Consider the following 14,980-nt stretch of genomic DNA (forward strand, 5'->3'; position numbering starts at 1 on the left):
GTGTGGGTAAACGGATGATCTCCGCATTAGTATTTCCCCTTGTAAAGCATGGAGGAGGAGGAGGTGTGATGGTGCTTTGCCGGTGACACTGTCTGTGATTTACTAACAATTCAAGGCACACTTAACCAGAATGGCTACCACAGCATTCTGTAGCAATACGCAATCACATCTGGTTTGGGCTTAGTGGAACTGTCATTTATTTTTCAACAGGATAATGACCCAACACATCTCCAGGCTGTGTAAGGGCTATTTTACCAAGAAAGAGTGTGATGGAGTGCTGCATCAGATGACCTGGCCTCCATAATCCCCCGAGCTCAATCAAATTATGATGGTTTGGGCTGAGTCGGACCGCAGAGTGAAGGAAAAGCATCCAACAAGTGCTCAGCGTATGTGGGAACTCCTTCAAGACTGTTGGAAAAGAATTACAGGTGAAGCTGCTTGAGAAAATGCCAAGAGTGTGCAAAGCTGTCATCAAGGCAAAGGGTGGCTATTTGAAGAATCTCAAATGTAAAATATATTTTCATTTGTTTAACACTTTTTTGGTTACTACATGATTCCATATGTGTTATTTCATAGTATTGATGTCTTCACTATTATTCTACAATGTAGAAAATACTACACATAAAGAAAAACCCTTGAATGAGTAGATGTTCTAAAATGTTTGACCGGTAGTGTTGGTACACGGTAAGGGTTTAATCATTTATGTTTCTACAATTATCAACTTTTAATGTAGTGGGAGATATAGTCCATGTGAAGTACATTTTGGAGATTAGTTTTTCTTAGTTAGTTTTACACCTGTTGTATTCTGTGCACGTGACACATAAACGTTGATTTGATTTGGTTCTGTTAATGTGACAGGAGCGATCTTGTTAATATATTGGTATAATAATCATACAGGCAATCATTAAAGCTTCAGTCTAATATCACTAATGGCCAATATGGTAATTGTGGACTATTAAATGTCTTAACCTTCACATAATGTCTCTTTAGTGAATTTATGACCAGGTTTTGTTTTATTGCTTTTCACACATTCTTCTCCAACTTTTGGTCATTTCCATAATTGCATTTGATTTTATGTGATGCATTAGTGAATGGAGCAAACATTCAACATCTATTAAAAGGAATAACATGTTTTTTTTTTAATGTGCAGATAAGTGCTGTGTGGTTAGTAAAAGTTGGAATGGGTAAATAATGTTTTTTCACCTCTGCAATGAAAACGACACATTCTGCTCTCCAACTACTGTAACTAAATCTTGAGCAACAGCACCTGCATAAGCTTTATTAGTTACATTTGAATATGCAGGGATGTATATTCATTTATTGATGTAAAAAAAATTGGTACTCACCAGTACATATCCCATGGTTCCACTTGCAGCACAGGAAAAGACCAGCCAAGTTGTCTTACGCTTGACAGATTCAATCTGCTCTGGGATGACTGAATAATTGAAAAATCTAACGCATGACCATCTGGCAGCTGTGAGTGCCACACATCCAGACTAGTTCTTCAAATACCTTTTGTGGCCAAACTAGCCTAGTGACTGAAAAGCCTCGTTATCGATATTATATACAACTGTATTAGGAGGTTGATAATCTTCTAATGTACTAATTGATATTTGTGGCACTGCATCCAAAGTTATGCTTTGGATGCATCTTTATCAAATACCGACTTCAGTGCCAAATTATCTAGGGCATTCTCAGTAGAGCTGATGATATGGGTTATCAGCTAATTGTCCTATTATATTATGTCATGACAGTGGCAAGCATGAAGCCCCTGGATAGTCTTTCAAATATTAAGTGGTACTACTGGTTTTATGGAGATTTAAGGACCTCTCCTTGTCAATAACACACACACTTTGCCCTGGTTATCAATTATTTACATTCTACATAGCTGAGGATTTTTATATAAAGGACCACATGTGTTTTTACGGTAGGCTAATTTGATTCACATTTGGACATGGAAATTGCTTTAGCCTACTTCACAAAAAACTTATTGCACTATCTCCGACCATCACCTTTCTTGTCTGAGCTGAGCTGCATGTCTTTTCCGCATCCACCTTTCTTCTCCAAGAAACACGCCCAAACTCTCAACATCAGTCGTCCGTCACAAGTCTGCTGCTACTGGTCGATGTCTGTGATGGTGGGCGATCCTATTGTATTTGGAACTCAAAAGCTTGAACGCGCATATTCCAACAGCACAGTATTTTTTCAAGGTCCCCTAAAACCAGAGAGAACAGGAGAGGACGTACTTGAATGCAGATCTAAAATTTCCGCGGGACAGCTCTGAGATTCACCAACAACATTAATATCCCACTAATCTAGCAGATTTACACCTGTCTTGTTATCGCCAAGACTAGTGTCAGTCTGGAACCATCGGGATGATTGTTTAGAATACTTTGAGAGCATATGAAAACAGCCGACCAGAACATTTTCTAGACGACTAGCTCCGGGACAACTCTTCCGGCAGTGTGTGCTGGTGCTTGCGACGGAGAAGCACCTGCTTTAGCCTGCGGGAAGTTGATTATGTGGAGGCGCTTTCTGACATCTACTGCATCTTGTCAGTTTTTGTGCATTTCGCTGCTGAGGATAGCCGTGTCCCGAGGAGGATGCCGAACAGGTACAGTAACATTTTGTTGGTTCAAAACATTTTTCTAGACGTGTCATGCGTTTCACAAAGTCGGCACAGCGCTGTGTTCTGACTAGGCTGTTTTCTACCGACTAATTCGTCACTAAGGCATTTAGACAGGTAACTAGAAGGAAGCATAGGCTGTATTGACATATTTTACGTTTTCATCCTAAAGTCCCTATAACTTAGTTCACAGAAATAATAGGCCTTTGCATTTTCCTCCATATTTCCACCTGTCAGGACAGAGCTCAAATTGACCTTCTAGACATCATTATTTTTGCCCATGATTTAATAATATAATATTTATAAACAAACAAACAAAAGTTTCCCTTATGTCAGCCTTTCAGTTCACAGTTATACTAACTTCTGTATTGGTTACATAGTATACTATATCTCCATCTAATAACCATGTAATAACCTCCAGAATTTGAAACATATTTCCACTAAATTAACTTGTAACACTTTATCACCTGTTTATAGTTGATGTATTATAAACATGCACCGCCTCTACAGTATGTGTTTATGTTATTTGCTGTAAATTGCTTTATGAATTCTTATAGCAAGTTTTACTATATACTGTACTATGGGAGTGATAGAGATCACTAAATGCATTACACAGGCAATTTATAAAAAGTGTTGATGATAAAACAAAAAATCATAGCTTTTGAGATACATTCGCTTACAGATTGCTTTTTAGGATGTACTATAATACACTATATAAGGAAAAGTATGTTGACACCCCTTCAAATTTGTGGATTTCAGCCACACCCATTGCTGACAGGTGTATAAAATCGAGCATACAGCCATGCAATCTCCATAGACAAACGTTACCAGTAGAATGGCCTTACTGAAGAGCTCAGTGACTTTCAACATGGCACCGTCATAGGATACCACCTTTCCAACAAGTCAGTTCATCAAATTTCTGCCCTGCTAGAGCTGCCCCGGTGAACTGTAAATGCTGTCATTGTGAAGTGGAAACGTCTAGGAGCAACAACAGCTCAGCCGTGAAGTGGTAAGCTACACAAGCTCACAGAACGGGACTGTACAGCGCGTAAAAATCACCTGTCCTCCGTTGCAACATTCACTACTGAGTTGCAAACTGCCTCTGGAAGCAAAGTCAGCACAATAACTGTTTCGTCGGGAACTTCATGAAATGAGAGAGCCCTGACCTCAACCCCATCGAATGCCTTTGGGATGAATTGGAATGCCACCTGCGAGCCAGGCCTAATCGCCCAACATCAGTGCCCGGACTCACTAATGCTCTTGTGGGAATGGAAGCAAGTCCCCGCAGCAATGTTCCAACATCTAGTGGAAAGCCTTCCCAGAAGAGTGGAGGCTGTTATAGCAGCAAAGGGGGGACCAAATCCATATTAATGCCCATGATTTTCGAGTGAGATGTTCGACGAGCAGGTGTCCACATACTTTTGGTCATGTACTGTATTTTCTTAGACCTGTTCTCAAAGTTTTCACCTTCATCCAGCAAATTAAAATCAATAGAACCTGATTACTCTGATGTGCAAATAGAGCTCTCATGTCAGACATTTTCAGATCTTAAAACAGATCTGGGCTTTTAGTGATTGGGTAGGTAGATTCAAGAGGGTCTTTGCTTTATAAACACAAGAGTTAGTGTATTTTAATGTATCCCTCACAGGTTTACTCTTGGGGTTTCTCTGTGTTCTGTTTTGAAGGATGGAGACCAAGGCATTATTTAGACAGGAAAGCGCTGGTTGTATTGCACCCTAAGCTTGCTCTGTGCTATCCAGTCATATTTTTCCTATGCCAATGGAATTCATGAGTTTAAAGTGATACCAGACCGATCAACATAACGCAAACACACATACATACACATTACACACACACACACACACACACACACACACACACACACACACACACACACACACACACACACACACACACACACACACACACACACACACACACACACACACACACACACACACACATACACACACACATACACACACACACACACGCACTATTTTACACTCATAATTTGCTGCTACTGCTCTGTTCTTTATTTTACTGTTATTATTATCTATCCTGATACCTAGTCACTTTGCCCTGCTTTCATGTACTGTAAATATGTACCTCAAATACCTCTTACTTCTGCACATCTGTTACCGGTACTCACTGTATATACTGTAGCTTCATTCTTGTGTATTTTATTTTATTCCTCTTGCGTTAGTTTTTTATTTTTTATCTTTAAACTCTGCATTGTTGGGAAGGGATCATAAGCAAGCATTTCACAGTAAAGTCTACACAAGCTGTATTCAGCGCATGTGACAAATACAATTGGATTTGATTTTGATTTGATATGTAACAATACAACCAAATAATGGATAACATCAACAGATTCTCTCTCTCTCTCTCTCTCTCTCTCTCTCTCTCGCTCTCTCTCTCTGTGTGTGTGTGTCTCTCTCTCTCAGCCTCCCCTCTCTTTCATTTCCTATGTGTAGGCTCTTTGTTCTGTGTGTTTGTTTTTATCTCTTTGTGTCTTCCGCTCATTTCTCTGTGGTGATTTAGTTTCATTACTGTCTACAGATGCTTTTTTGCAGTGTAGATTGGCCTATCATCATTATTCTGCATTTACTTTATAATAGGTATTTTGCAATTAGTTAAGTCTCCAACCTCATCTTAAACAGTCTGTGGAAACAAAGACATAAACCACACAGACCAATACTGAATAATGTACAATGGCAGAATGAACCATGTTAGTATCTACACATTGCAGTGCCATGTTGTTGGATGTTCAACATGGGTAAAAAGACAACGGCATAACTTCCTTAAGCCACCTGCCTCTGTGTTCTCCAGTTCAGACTTGAACATGGGTGCACCTCAGCCACGCTCATGGTCCTAAACGATATCATAACTGCCATCAATAAAAGACAGTACTGTGCAGCCGTCTTCATCGACCTGGCCAAGGCTTTCGACTCTGTCAATCACCGCATTCTTATTGGCAGACTCAACAGCCTTGGTTTCTCAATGCCTCGCCTGGTTCACCAACTACTTCTCAGATAGAGTTCAGTGTGTCAAATCGGAGGACCTGTTGTGCGGACATATGGCAGTCTATATGGGGGTGCCACAGGGTTAAATTCTCGGGATGCCTCTTTTCTCTGTATATATCAATGATGTCGCTCTTGCTGCTGGTGATTCTCTGATCCACCTCTACGCAGACGACACGATTCTGTATACATCTGGCCCTTATTTGGACACTGTGCTAACAAACCTCCAAACAAGCTTCAACACCATACAACACTCCTTCTGTGGCCTCCAACTGCTTTTGAATGCTAGTAAAACTAAGTGCATGCTCTTCACCCAATTGCAGCCCGCACCCTCTCGCCCGACTAGCATCACTACTCTGGACGGTTCTGACTTAGAATATGTGGACAACTACAAATACCTAGGTGTCTGGTTAGACTGTAAACTCTCCTTCCAGACTCACATTAAGCATCTCCAATCCAAAATTAAATCTAGAATCTGCTTCCTATTTCACAACAAAGCCTCCTTCCCTTATGCCGCCAAACATACCCTCGTAAAACTGACTATCCTACCGATCCTTGACTTTGGCGATGTCATTTACAAAATAGCCCCCAACACTCTACTCAGCAAACTGGATGTAGTCTATCACAATGCCATCCGTTTTATCACCACAGCCCCATATACTACCCACCACTGCGATCTGAATGCTCTCGTTGGCTGGCCCTCACTGCATATCCGTCGCCAAACCCACTGGCTCCAGGTCATCTATAAGTCTTTGCTAGGTAAAGCCCTGCCTTATCTCAGCTCACTGGTCACCATAGCAACACCCACCCATAGCACGCGCTCCAGCAGGTATATTGCACTGGTCATCTCCAAAGCCAACACTTCCTTTGGCCGCCTTTCCTTTAAGTTCTCTGCTGCCAAGGACTGGAACGAAATGCAAAAATCATTGAAGCTGGAGTCTTATATCTCCCTCTCCCTCTCTAACTTTAAGCATCAGCTGTCTCAGCAGCTTACCCATTACTGTACCTGTACACAGCCAATCTGTAAATAGCACACCCAACTACCTCATCCCCATATTATTACTTACCCTCTTGCTCTTTTGCAACCCAGTATCTCTACTTGCACATCATCATCTGCACATCTATCACTCCAGTATTAATGCTAAATTGTAATTATTTTCACCTCTAGGGCCTATTTATTGCCTACCTCCCTACTCTTCTACATTTGCACACACTGTACATAGATCTTTCCATTTTTTTTTATTTTGTGTTATTGACTATGTTTGTTTATGTGTAACTCTGTGTTGTTGTTTTTGTTGCACTGCTTTGCTTTATCTTGGCCAGGTCGCAGTTGTAAATGAGAACTTGTTCTCAACTGGCTTACCTGGTTAAATAAAGGTTAAATAAATCAAATTAAAATAAAACATGGGCACCAGTAGACTTCACTAGAGAGCTTGATATCCTTCTCCTTTTACTGTAAGTAAAATATGGATCTCATGAAAGGAGTGTGTCTTTCCCCTCTCCACTCACCTTCCACCCCCACATAGGCAACAGTACACCACAGGGATGAACTAAGGGCTGCTGCATTGTCGAAAGCCTAATTTGAGATAATAAATGCCATAATGGCAAACAGTGAGAGGCACCCAGGGCACCATATTGTTGTATTCATCTTAATGATTCCCGCTGGGTAGGGCTGCAGCAGGGTTCCCAGGCAGGAAGCTGAAAGCTGAATACAGTCCAGTCTCCATTGACCTTCTGGAGGTAAAAAATGAGGTGTCCTGCTTCTGGCTGATGAAACAACAGGCCTGGCTGGAGAGCTTGCCAAGCACTGTAAAACTCCCAGGAAAGAAAGAAAGAAAGAGAGAGAGAGAGAGAGAGAGAGAGAGAGAGAGAGAGAGAGAGTACCCTGTCACTCAGAGTTTACAGTGTCCTTTACGGTGAATACATTTTCTCCATCTCTCAAAACCCAAGTTAGTTATATTACATTTTACTCACGTTTGGGAGCAGAAGCACTAATTTAATGTATTTAGTATACAAGTAAAACCATTAAAAACATACACAGTGGAAGCATGCCCTTATGAAGCAGTTTCATCATTCCTGATCCATAATAATCCATGGTGTTTGCAGAACAACAACTGGGATAAATTGCTTGCTTGCAATGAATGCAATTAGAGAAAGAGAAGAGATGGGCAAAGGGGTTAAAAGCTGCTGCGTATCATGTAAAAATGTGTCAGTCCTCAGTCCTCACCCTATCTAAGTCATCTACCTGTGGCTGGTGAGTTATAGCTAAGGTGACTGTGATCATTATTCACAGACCGATCTGCTCTTCCCTTGCATTCTGTTCCTCTTGGGTCTGATCAAATGTGCTCTATTATACCTCCCAGTAATGATTTGTGGAGGTCTGGCTGTGTAACATCTGAAGGACAGCGGTGAGTACTAGCACCTTTGAAAACAATATCACAATCCACATCCATTAGCCATATGGGTTTCATTCTCAGGATTCATCTGAATGTCACGTCCTGACCAGCAGAGGGCGTATTGCTTAGTCTAGGTCAGGATGTGGCAGGGGGTTTGTGTTTGTTAAATGTTGGGTTGACGATTGGGACTTCCAATTGAAGGCAGGTGTGTATAGTTGCCTTTGATTGGAAGTCCTATATAGCTGTGTGTGTTTGTCTTTGGGGTTGTTGGGGAATTGTTCTGTGCTTAGCCGTGTGCCTAGTCAGACTGTTATTGTCGTGTTATTGTTTTCCTGTGGATGCCTTACTGGAGTCTATTAAAGTATGAGTATTCACAGTCTCGCTGCGCCTTGGTCCTCTTCTCTCCAGTACGACATTTTCAAGGATGAGTACAACTTATTTTATGACAGAATTCCCCACCAACAAAGGACCAAGCAGCGGAAGAAGGCTGGCGAGGTAAGGGAGACCGAGAGGCACCCCCAATAATTTTTTAGGGGGGGGCACAAGGGCTGTTTGACGGGGCAAGAGCTGCCCGCCAGTCAACAGTCGCCAGAGCTGCCCGCCAGTCAACAGTCGTCATCAGAGCTGCCCGCCAGTCAACAGTCGTCATCAGAGCTGCCCGCCAGTCAACAGTCGTCATCAGAGCTGCCCGCCAGTCAACAGTCGTCATCAGAGCTGCCCGCCAGTCAACAGTCGTCGTCAGAGCTGCCCGCCAGTCAACAGTCGTCGTCAGAGCTGCCCGCCAGTCAACAGTCGTCAGAGCTGCCCGCCAGTCAACAGTCGTCAGAGCTGCCCGCCAGTCAACAGTCGTCAGAGCTGCCCGCCAGTCAACAGTCGTCGTCAGAGCTGCCCGCCAGTCAACAGTCGTCGTCAGAGCTGCCCGCCAGTCAACAGTCGTCAGAGCTGCCCGCCAGTCAACAGTCGCCAGAGAGGTCAGACTGCGCTGAACTGCCGGAGTGGCCAGACTGCGCTGAACTGCCAGAGTGGCCAGACTGCGCTGAACTGCCGGAGTGGCCAGACTGCGCTGAACTGCCGGAGTGGCCAGACTGCCCTGAACTGCCGGAGTGGCCAGACTGCCCTGAACTGCCGGAGTGGCCAGACTGCCCTGAACTGCCGGAGTGGCCAGACTGCCCTGAACTGCCGGAGTGGCCAGACTGCCCTGACCTGCCGGAGTGGCCAGACTGCCCTGACCTGCCGGAGTGGCCAGACTGCCCTGACCTGCCGGAGTGGCCAGACTGCCCAGACTGTCCCCAGTTGCCAGACTGCCCAGACTGTCCCCAGTTGCCAGACTGCCCAGACTGTCCCCAGTTGCCAGACTGCCCAGACTGTCCCCAGTTGCCAGACTGCCCAGACTGTCCCCAGTTGCCAGAGTGGCCCGACTGCCTGGAACGGCCTGCACCTGAGCCACCTCCAGGATAGGTGGGTTGGGGAGGGAGGGTGTAGCACAGTGCCGTCGTTGACGGCAGCCACCCTCCCTTCCCTCCCTTATGGTTTAGGGGTTATTGTTTGTTGGGTTTTTGTTGGGGTATTGGGGATTTTCTTGTTTTTCTTTTTTAGGTGCATCCTGGAGTCTGCACCTTGAGGGGGGGGTACTGTCACGTCCTGACCAGCAGAGGGCGTATTGCTTAGTCTAGGTCAGGATGTGGCAGGGGGTTTGTGTTTGTTAAATGTTGGGTTGACGATTGGGACTTCCAATTGAAGGCAGGTGTGTATAGTTGCCTTTGATTGGAAGTCCTATATAGGTGTGTGTGTTTGTCTTTGGGGTTGTTGGGGAATTGTTCTGTGCTTAGCCGTGTGCCTAGTCAGACTGTTATTGTCGTGTTATTGTTTTCCTGTGGATGCCTTACTGGAGTCTATTAAAGTATGAGTATTCACAGTCTCGCTGCGCCTTGGTCCTCTTCTCTCCAGTACGACATTTTCAAGGATGAGTACAACTTATTTTATGACACTGAAGCAATTTATACGCCCTTCTCAAGGGTTTACTGTTGGAATCCTTAGATTAGAGTTTGTACTTCTGATTCTCCTTTTCTTTTTTCCAACTGAGCTTCTCGTTCAATCACACATTTTTATTTCACATATGAAATAAGCATTGTTTAATTAGAAATACAAAAATGCATGCCATAGTATTGGTGATATGTTGTTGAGTAGCTTTTGCTACAGGTTTTCGAATCAGTTGCAGGGTATATCAGGAATTGTATCTCTTTTCCTTTGTGTTTGGATGAACAATGAAAGTGATAGCACTCCCTCTGTGGTGCTTGTGGTTTTAAAGCCGTTGAATGAAAACACAGGGAATTACCCCTAGCATGGATCCATATTTACTACCAGTGCTCTGTACTGTGTGTAAATGACTTTGGAATGCATAAATAATGACGACGACTCCTTCTGTGAGTGATGCCTACGACCTCGCTCCCTCCCGTGTTCCTCATCGTCCCTGTTGCAAGCTCTCGCTGTTCATTACTTATCGTCCCCCACCCAGTCTCTGTTGTAGGCTAAGCCATGATAGCGCACCTGTAGCAGTGCTTCTATTAGGAATAGTGAGTGACCTGAGTGGAGGAATCTGTGTACTGTTCTGCACTGTATGTTCAGTCCCATGGAAGACCCAATGCAGATAGCTGCAGAGAGAAGGTCAACATTCCTAATAACAGGCATAATCTCCTCTATGCACGTCAGTCATCCCTTATGTGTCTCTGTCAAGCTCTTTCCACAGCTTTCAATCATATGACACAAGTGATTGACTGTTGACTGACCATATTGGCCACTGGCTGAATACAAACAAGATCAGATCATTCAAGATCATTCAAATGTTATACATAAAGTGTCTCTTATAAGATGTAGTTTTAAATGAATGTTTAATTCTGGCATAGATCTGGCAACACAAAAAAAGATTCTGGGGAAGATATTACAATCTCCCCTTCCCCCTTCAAAGCTTCATAAAGTCTCACCCTTGTGAATCAATTGATAAACATCAAGTTTTATCTGATCTGCCTTCCTCTCCGGCTGTGTCCTGGGTATCATTCTCCAGCCTGACCTCTCTGTTGACATAAATTATGAGAGCAGTATTTGTTTGTCTGACTGCAGAGTACTCACTCATTACTTCAGAGAGACAGACAGAGGTTGTGGTGGGGATTTTTCTCCTCGGTGGCGTGTCGAGTTGCGTCAGGGTTCAGTGTTTTCTTGGGGTTTTTTTGCATTATTGCGTCGCTGCTGAAGTCTTGACCGTAAACAATATACACTGTTGAAGCTTGGTTCACTAATGGTAGACATAACTAAATGAGAGTCAGGTTCATCAATTTCACAGAAAGCACCTTCCTGGCCCCCATGGCTGCCAGGAATGAGGGGGAAAAGGACAGAGAGAGAGAGAAGGGACCTAATTTCTCTTCTTCAATTCACTCTGCTGAGAACAAGATATGAGAACAAATATATTCTGTAATGTTACCTTACAAGTGGCATCACAAACAATACCAGCAAGTCATATGTCTGGTTTAGTGTTTATTACAGTATAAAAACTTGAGATAATTTTGGGTGATTCATGCTAGTGAAACAACATCCCATTCTTGGCGAAGATGATTTGATCGTTTTTAGGACGTCTAGACAAGTCTGTCAGTTTTTTATGTAGTGATAGAGTACTCTCCTAACTTGGGCCACACAGAGTTACGGGATACAGATTTGATCTGTCTGACAGTGGAATGCAACACAAGTGATAGAGAAGCGTGATTAATTTTGAGCTGCTATTCACCGCTATCAATTACACATTTTATAGGGAGGTGCTCTCAGAGTTGCCATGGCAACCCCATGTCTTTGGGAGAGCTATACATCCCCTGTAGGGCTTGTGGATGGAGTGCTACAAGTTTTACTGCCCTGTACCATTTTAAAGATTCAAAGTCTTCAGCGTTCAGGGACAGAAACAATTAGCATGAATACTTAGCAGTGTTGGCAGAGCGAGCATAGTGTGTACCGTGGACCTAGTTTCTCCACTGGGTTCTGTCGACTTAGCTAGGATTGCTGAGGCTATTTCTTGCAAAAAGATCGGCTTTGACAATTCTGTGCCGAGGCAAGAGTCTTTCAGAAGCAGTCATACAGCGGCATCGGTTCCAAGCCCCGGAGTATGTTGAGTTTAATATTTCCACTTTTCAACAGGAAATTGCCTGCGATAAGACAGTTAGACAAGCCTCTTAGATGGATCCAGGCAAATGAAAATGGATGGGTTGACAACTTGATTCAAGTCAAATAGTATTGAGATACAAATTCTGTAAACAGACAGTCTCCTCTGATTTAACCCTCAACTCTGAGATTGCATCCACAGACTGAAACATCTAGGAATCTGCCATCTTGGAGATACTGCTACTGGCGGCCAGGAGAGGTGAACCTGAAACATACAGAGATGAATGGAGAGACAGGGACATGGAGTCTGGAGTGCTTGATGTCAGTCAGATCTGGCTGAGCCACTGGAGAGTGATGCTGATGAGGAGTAATCTAACCGGCCCTCGGACAGAGAAAAATCTCTCTCTCTCTCTCTCTCTCTCTCTCTCTCTCTCTCTCTCTCTCTCTCTCTCTCTCTCTCTCTCTCTCTCTCTCTCTCTCTCACCCACTTTGAGTTATGGGCGGCATTTATCTGATGGAGCGCTAAGTTGCTGTTTGAGCCTTATTTTCAAGTCCTTTTTTCACTTACGTTGTATCGATCGCTGTTGCCAGAGTGTTAATGATGAGTCATACTAATAAATGGGATGACCCACACCGTATTAAATTACCTCCCTTTCTTATAGAGATGGCCCCTTGTAATTGAGGTCTAAGCAGATGCACTTAGAAAAGAAGAACAGCAGGCAATACACAATTACCCAGATAGCCTTCACACTGATACCAGTAGAGAAGAAATATGGAGCAGAGCAGATCTAAGGCTGTGTAAGTTTATAGCTCTGATTTTTTTATTGGTTTCTCTCACTAAAAGAGATTAATGATTCGGTGAAACTAGTGAAATAAAATACTGGTGTGAAACTGACAGGATAATAATTTATTGGAATTAATAGGGGAGCACATCCTTTTTTAATTCATACGGTGTGGTATTTTCCCCAAGTTGACTGTACTGTAGGTTGTGTTGGGAATGTGCAGTCACAGTTGTAGATGTAATGCCGAGGGCCTCCGGTCAGGCTAAGGGTTTATATACATGAATAATTGAATGTAACGAGGCTGTGTAGGACAGAGTTGTGTAACCACAAGGTAAAGTGCTTCTGTTCAGCCCGTCATCACTCGAGACATCTTTTGACTTCATGTAGGCCACATGGAATGTAAAGAGTCTTAAAGTTCTATGTTGAATTCTACTGACTTGCTGTATGTTTTTAGAGAGGAGGAGGAAGAGGAAAAGGGCTATGGGACATTCTTGTCAGTGCTGGCCACCCTGTCTGGGTGTGTTATAAGCAGTGGAACTGGGGGGGAGCTGGAGGCTGCATGACTTTCATCTAATAGCAAGCTGAATAATTCAAGAGAACCAACCAAGGAAGGTTTTAGGTAGAAATGGTCTGGATGTCTCCTGGGCACGTCTTACTTCTCATAGGAAACCAGTTAGAACACCCTGCTGCCCATTTAAACTATGTTCTGAGAAAGAAGTTGACCCAGGACTGCTTCGATTCATGTGAACATGTTTTCCTAATGCATAAGAACGTTGATCACTTAAACCATGACAAAACCTTCATGTTTGATCTCCAGTGCTTATGTGGATCAACGATTACGTGGGATTGATTTGTGTTTTTCTTGCAGGCAGCATAACAAACACAAGGATCTAGTTTACATGGTTTCAGAATATCAGTCTACCAGCTCCTCTAAAATGTATTCATTTCATAGCCAGTTTACTCCCTGAATCTCTGAAAGAGCAGACTCCTCTCCTCATAACTTTATTATATTCTCAGGACAGTCTTGTGTCTAATGGCGTATTCAGGTCACCCTGTTGCAGCCCGAGGGGCGTTAATAAGAGACATGTCAGAGGCCATAAAGGCTGTGAAACTGGAAAGTTTCTGCTGTCAAAACAGCAAAATCCCATTAATATACAATTGGTCTCACATAGCAGAGCTAGGAGGCTACAGCATTCCTTTAGTCATCAATTAGCCCACGAAGTAGGGCACATAGGCTGAGTGACACCCAGTGCTCGCCCACGTCATAGCCCTAAAATAGTCAGTCAGAACATCAGCATTGTCCTTTAGATTGACGGACCTGACTCCAGTGCTACCCTACCACCAATAATAATAAGAGAATAATAAGAGAATGATGCTGTTGAGGACACTGTTTTGAATAGATAATGCAATAGACAGCAGGCCCTTTCTTAAGGCCAACAGGTAACTCGGACTCTTACTGGCATCTGTTTAACTATGTTAGAACAACTATGTTCTAACTATGTTATGGAGCATAATGGTTTAACATAGACTAAACAAGTATCCTAGATTTTAGTGACGTGTTTATAGAAGGTAGTGGGTCGTTCCACCAATTCAGTGCCTTTTGTTTAAAGAACGAAAAATAACCGATCCTCAGCACTAATTACTTGTTACTTCTGTGAACTGTCATTATCCTCCCCCTCTCATGAGGAAGAGAAATTAGAAAATATCTTAAAGATATGTGGGTTTTTGGTAATGGAATTACAAGGCAAAAGTTAATGTTTCTCAAACTTACAGAAGGTAAATAATTTATCCAAAACGAAATATGTGTTGATATTAGTTGGCAGGGGTCTTTACGTCAACATTATTGTGTGTTGATGTACACTGAGTGTACAAAACATTAAGAATCCCTTCTACAAGGTGATGAAAGCGTTCCACAGGGATGCTGGCCTATGTTGACTCCAATGCTTCTCACAGTTGTGTCGAGTAGACAGGATGTCCTTTGGGTGATGGACTATTCTTGATACACACGGGAAA

The 14,980-nt window shown here is 43.1% G+C and overlaps 1 protein-coding gene across 1 annotated transcript in view; it reads left to right on the forward strand.

The window, feature by feature from the left end:
• The first annotated feature begins 2,065 nt into the window (after positions 1 to 2,065).
• The window catches only part of LOC106571321 (heparan sulfate glucosamine 3-O-sulfotransferase 5), a 99,670-nt gene continuing 86,755 nt past the window's right edge, over positions 2,066 to 14,980 (forward strand). Inside the window, exon 1 of the mRNA XM_014144259.2 lies at positions 2,066 to 2,614. The gene's annotated coding sequence lies outside the window, so the exon portion shown is untranslated. The remainder of the gene's footprint in view (positions 2,615 to 14,980) is intronic.

This window comes from Salmo salar, chromosome ssa15 (genome assembly GCF_905237065.1).
Source record: "Salmo salar chromosome ssa15, Ssal_v3.1, whole genome shotgun sequence".
Taxonomy (NCBI): domain Eukaryota; kingdom Metazoa; phylum Chordata; class Actinopteri; order Salmoniformes; family Salmonidae; genus Salmo; species Salmo salar.